Here is a 6,000-nt window from a genome sequence, read left to right as displayed (position 1 = left end):
AAGAAGAAGAGAGAGAGAGAGAGAGAGAGAGATCCCCCCCTTTCGTGCTAAAATATGGGGGGGGGGGGAACCTAGCAGCACAGTTGACAATAGCAGGCATTGGTAATAAGAGAAGAAACCTATTCCGTCTAGGAGAATGTATTGTCTTCAGCTTCATTATCAGTTTCAGTTCAGCAATCTCTCTTTCTAATCTCCCTTTGAAATTCCTTTGTAAGAGAACTGCTACCCTTAGGTCAGCAACTGAATGTCCTGGAAGGTTTAAATGTCCCCCCACTGCTTTTTGAATGTTGTGGTTTCTAATAGCAGTAGAAAGAGTAAGAGTCCAGTAGCATTTTAAAGACTTACAAAATTTGTGGTAGGGTGTGTGCTATTGTGAGTCACTGCTAACTTCTTCAGACTTATTTCCATTTATTGTTTGCATTCCCCTGGACTAAATGCAAATTGAGACCTAGATTTCCTATTTCATTAGCAATGCTGATATCTCCATGCCTACTACCTGTCCTGGAATACAGGCAGAGCAGGGCAACAGAGCTAGATTACAGTCCAGAAATCAAATACCAGTTTAGCAGCAGTCAGAGTTCATGGGTTGTTCAGGAAAGCAGAGTCAAGGTAGTCTGAGGTCATTGATCAGCAAGGTTCAGACAGGTCCAAAAAGCAGAATTGAGGGCCAGTCCAAGGCAGGCAGAGTCCAAAGTTGTGGTTGCGAAGTTCACAGGGTTGTGATGTGTTGCTTCCACAATCTGTAGTTCTCCAGGTCTGATTTATATAGGCATTCCTTTAAAAACCTGATTCACAGCCATCTGCTCAGAGGTGCTCCTGCACTTACTCAGAACAGCTATCATTAAGCAGCTGGCGCCGTGCCAAGAGGTGAGCACTCTGTCTGTGTGCTCTTTAGTCTTGCTGGATCTACTTTCCTGCACCTGTGCTTCATCAGCTACTTCAGAGCTACCTGTGGGTGGGTCAAGGTCAGGGAAGTTGAAGTCCCCCATAACTACAAGGTCACACTGCTTGGATACCCTGTTAAGCTGCTCAAGGAGGGCAGCATCCTTGTCTTCACTCTGATCAGGTGGTCTATATCAGATCTAGACAGTGTGTGGTGTCTGTGACCTTCACACCAGGAGCCAAGTGACTGTGCAGTCTGAATATCTGTCACAGACTCAGCTCTCAATATTCCTAATAATCAAATCACCCACTATCAATAGCCAACTTTCCCTTCAACTTCAGTGAGGGTAACTTTGGTATGAGAGAGTATTGCTCTGTCATTTAATGGAGTCCCATCTAAGAGATCGTGTCCTTCCTCCTCAGCCTGATGTGCTTTAACCTGAAGCCTCTCAATTTCCATGACAGCAGAGGAGCTGTCAACACAGGAGTGGTCTTGTCCACATATCTGTTTCCCTTAGTTTCTCCACATTGGCAACCCTAGCCTCAAGGGAACAAACCTGCTCCTTGTGGGCCAAGTGCTCTGTGCATCAAGCACACACCCACAGTTTCTGCCCAATGGGCAGATTATTTATTTATACGTTCAATTTTTAGCCCACCCTTCCCTGCACTGCAGTGTTCAGGGCAGGTTACATCATAATAAATAGTTAAAAACTTAACTTTACAATATTAAAATAAACATTTAATCAGTATTGGTGCTTAATAAAAACCAAGGTGTTGCAGGTGGTAATAACGGGGGGGGGGGGCAAATGGGAGAGACAGAGGTTGGTGCTCTTCAGACTGTCGCTATCCCCAACCATATGCTTGTGAAACATCTCTGTCTTACAGGCCCTGCAGAATTGTTTCAGATCCCGCAGGGCCCAGGTCTCACTAGACAGAGTTCTACCAGGTCGGGGCCAGGGCCCTGTCCCTGGTTGAGGATAGCCAGATTGAAAAGTACTCAGAAACGTGGAGTGATTTCAGCAAGAGTACTTTATTAAAGCAGGAACAAGACAAAGTAAGCCTGCTCGCAGGCCGGTATATATGCACAGAAAACCCACCACCAAAACACACCCCTATTTCCCTATAGGCTATTTACAGTAGCCGAGAGTCCCATAGGTTCTCGGCTGCGGACCTGGCCCTCTGATAGGTGTGGGCTAGGGTCCGCTGTTCTATTGTTCTCTTAGAGCGAAGCTTCAGGCTTTGCTAGACCGCATGGCCCAACGGTCACGCACGTGGTAATGGCGGAGTACATTACACAGATGTTTTTGGACCAGGGATCACTAGCTGGTTATCACTGACTGAACGTAATGCTCTTTGAGGGACATACCATGACAGGTAGTCCCGTAGATACATTGGTCCCAGACCTTAAACCTGATCTGGTGCTCAATTTGGAGCCAATGCAGCTGGCGGAGCACCGGCTGAATATGTGTTCTCAATGGTGTACCCATGAGAATCCACGCCACTGCATTCTGGACCAATTGCATTTTCCAGATCGGCCTTAAGGGTAACCCTGCATAGAGCGAGTTACAGTAATCCAGCCTAGAGGTGACCCACCTCATTCCAGCTGCCTACAGAGATCATCTGTTAGGTAAACCAACATGGTCCATGGCCTGGGTGGAAGCTGGACTTGAATGGATCCAATGCCGATGTGTCATCCAGGAAGCTCTGGAGCTGCTTGGCTACCACTCTCTCAATTACCGAGAACAGTAAGTTTGATACTGCATGAAAGATACTGCATTCTTTTTGTATTCAGACATATGTTTCTTCAGTCTTTCCCCTAAACACAACTGAAGTTGCAGTTAGCTGTGTTGGTTCAAAACAAGTCCAGTAAAAAAGATACCTTCTATTAAGACTAACCAAAAACAACACAAACCAGTGTGCAAGCTTTTGCATTCTCCGGAACTCTTTATCAAGCTGGACATTAAAAAAAGGATAAAAGGAAAAAAGGAAGGAAGAGAAAAAAGATCTTTCAGGTCCTGTATCTTGAGAAGAATATCAGGTTGATTGTCACAAATAGTGGTGCTGGGTGAACCTATCTATCTGTCTGTCAGGTGCAGCTCCACCTCCACAGTGTCTTCGAATACTCCTCCCCCCTCCCCCTCCTACACTAGACAGGCAGCTGCCTGTCAGGTGTAGGAGAGGAGGTGAGATGGCTTCCAACACACTCTCCCCACCTCCTACACCTAACAGGCGGTTGTCTGTCAGGTGCAGCAGCAGTTGAAGTGTGATTAAAGCCATGAGGCAGCCTGCCCCAGCATTAACACCTTAGTGATCCTGCCAGCCCTGCCTCCACAGTGGCTTCTAATACTCCTCCCCCATCCCCCTCCTACACTGGACAGGCAGTTGACTGTCAGGTGTAGGAGAGGAGGTGGGATGCTTACAGCTGCTGGGGAGGTTTGCTCAGCAGGATTGCCTTAGCACTGCTGCTGGCCCAGCCTCCCCGATGCCTTTAAATACAATCCCCCCCAACACAAGACAGGCCAGTGTCTGTCAGGTGTAGGAGCCGGGCCAGGGTATGAATGTTTATGGGGAGATAGTAAAGGACATTTATAGGAGCCGTTTCGATGCGTGCCTCCCTCACTTGAAGAAATGTCTACCACATCACCACTCCCTCACACCAACTCCCCCTCACACCTCTCACCTCTTACTGCCCCCAAGAAAGCTCCCGGCAAACATTGAGCCAGATACACCAACGTTACAAGGTGGAGGCAACTTAGCAATGCGGCAAATACATTTGCACATCATACTCCTGCAATGCACTGAGCTGCACAGGCCAAGTACCAGCAAGATCACCCTGAGGTGCTCAGAACAACACAGTCTCCATAAGAGCAAAACAATCCAGGAACACAAGTAGAGAGGCCATCACTTTCGTGGAAGGTAGCAGGAGGCCCCGGTCACATGGGAGGTTTAGGGCCAGAAGAGGGACGGATCGGGGGCATAGCAAACGAGTGCGATCCCACCGCAACATCTGGGAAGCGTTGTGAACCCGTCCCCGATGGCCCTTCAGGCCGAAGATCCATAGTTAAAATAAACCACCTACAGAGGTGGACCTACCAGAAAGGCCACATCAAGCGCGGCCGTGGGATCGCCGGTGCATCCTTCTGCTGGCGCATCTGAGTCTCCTGGCCAAACTGCGCATGTGCACACATGCGCAGTCGGCTGTCTCGGTCTCCGCTCTGTGGCTTCCTCCCTGGAATCTGATTATGCTGGGGAGCAATGGCGTGGTGGCTCAGGGGATCTATGTGATCCCGCCGCCGCGTGTTTCTTTTGGTGCGGCTCTGAATAGCCGCACTTTGCCCCTGTTTTTTTCTGCCGTGTGGCAGGGACCGGAATTGACTTAACAGACGACTGCTTCTTAAATGGACAGTTCTATGTGGCCTGCTTCAGTGAGCTCATCAAGCAGCCTGGTGAGGGCAGAACCACCAATGTGGTCTAGAGAGAGGTCCTTCAGTAGAGAAAAAAACAAGTACGTATGTCTCGCTTCATTTCTTACACTACAGTCTTCTCTGTTAGAATTCCTACAACAAATGTCACATTTCAAATTTCACATCATCAGTATTATAACTGGATTTAAGGAACTTAAATACCGTAGCAAAGCACGGGTAGCAGGCTAGTCTTGAATAAAACTTTGTTGGTCTTAAAGGTGCCATTGGACTCTAACTTTGTTCTATTGCTTCAGACCAACACGGCTGCCCACCTTAATCTATACACATGAGAGAGAGGTTTTTGTTTTGCCCCTACTGCTATTTAACTGGACTCCCCTTGATTTGACTTTCTAAGTTTTGGAGATGCCAATCAAATTTACTCAATTTCTGAGCTTGGCTGCAGAGAGAAATTTCTTGCATTATAACAGGTTCCTGTTTAATAGACTCCAGGGAGATTCAATAGCAAGAGACAAGAGTCCGATAAGGATCATTGCCTGGAGCCTGTCTATATCTCTGTCACTCAGCTAAGCAGAAGTTACTAAGAATTCCCTGAAATTGCACCAGTCCACTTAACAACATCATTTATTCCCGATACAAGATTAAAGACCTAAGCAGTCCACTGAAAAGTAGAGAGGAACAAATGCTGAAGTTTCTAGTTTGCTGATGTCTTCTTGAGAGCTTACAGGACATATTTTTCTCTTCCTAAATTCCTTATTGAGATTTCTTTGTATGTCACATTATTGTAGTTTCTAAATTCCTTATTGAGATTTCTTTGTATGTCACATTATTGTAGTTTCTGCCTTACGAATCTAGCAATCTAAATTTTGTAAAAAAACTAATTGCCTGTACTCAACCTGTTCTTCCCCTCATAATTCCATAGAATATGAATAACACCTCACTTCTGGGAGCAGATTACATATACTGGTTCCAGCAACCTAAAAGATTTAAAGATGCAGAGCTCTTCTGGTTTCCTTCTGTAGTGGGGAGTCAGATGAGGCACAGTGTGAGGCGGTGGAGTGCTGCTTCCATGTTTAAACTGCAGTTATTATAGAAGGAACTGAAAGCAGACACTTGTAGGTAGGATTACAAAAGTTGATTAATAAATTAAAGTCTCTTTGATCGATTAAAATGCCCTCAATTAACCTGGTTTTAGGTTTGAAAGACAGAATTAATTGCTTTTCTTACAATGCTCATGAAAACTAAAGGTGGCAGGCACAACCTTATAAGAGGTATTCCTCCTCTCTAATACAGAAGAGAATGTATTTTCTGTGATGGTGTCTGTGATGTGTGTGTGTGTGTATACTGTTAAGTGAATCCTCACAAAATAGTTTCTGTTTTCCCCTCAAGGCCTGCATAGGAGGGACCTCACTTAGGTCTTGTGCTTGGTGTTCATTACAATCTCTCCTTGTGTGCATGTGTGTGTCTCCCAGAGATCCTTTGTTGAAGCTACCAGAATCTTCTGTCTGCTGACTACAGAGCTGACCTGCTGACCTGCAGTGGGCTAGGTAGGAAATCTCTAGGAAATCTCTTTCAGCCAGTAGCCTCCCAGCTGTCAAGCACTTCAGTGCAGCATATCAGCCCGCTGAGCAGTGGTTCTGACTTGAATTTTGATCTCCACAACGGAAGGGAGACGTGGCTTTGAGAAAGAGGATGG

This window comes from Gekko japonicus, unplaced genomic scaffold (assembly GCF_001447785.1).
Source record: "Gekko japonicus isolate JY-2015 unplaced genomic scaffold, Gekko_japonicus_V1.1 scaffold1303, whole genome shotgun sequence".
Taxonomy (NCBI): domain Eukaryota; kingdom Metazoa; phylum Chordata; class Lepidosauria; order Squamata; family Gekkonidae; genus Gekko; species Gekko japonicus.
Note: the sequence above shows the minus strand (reverse complement) of the source record.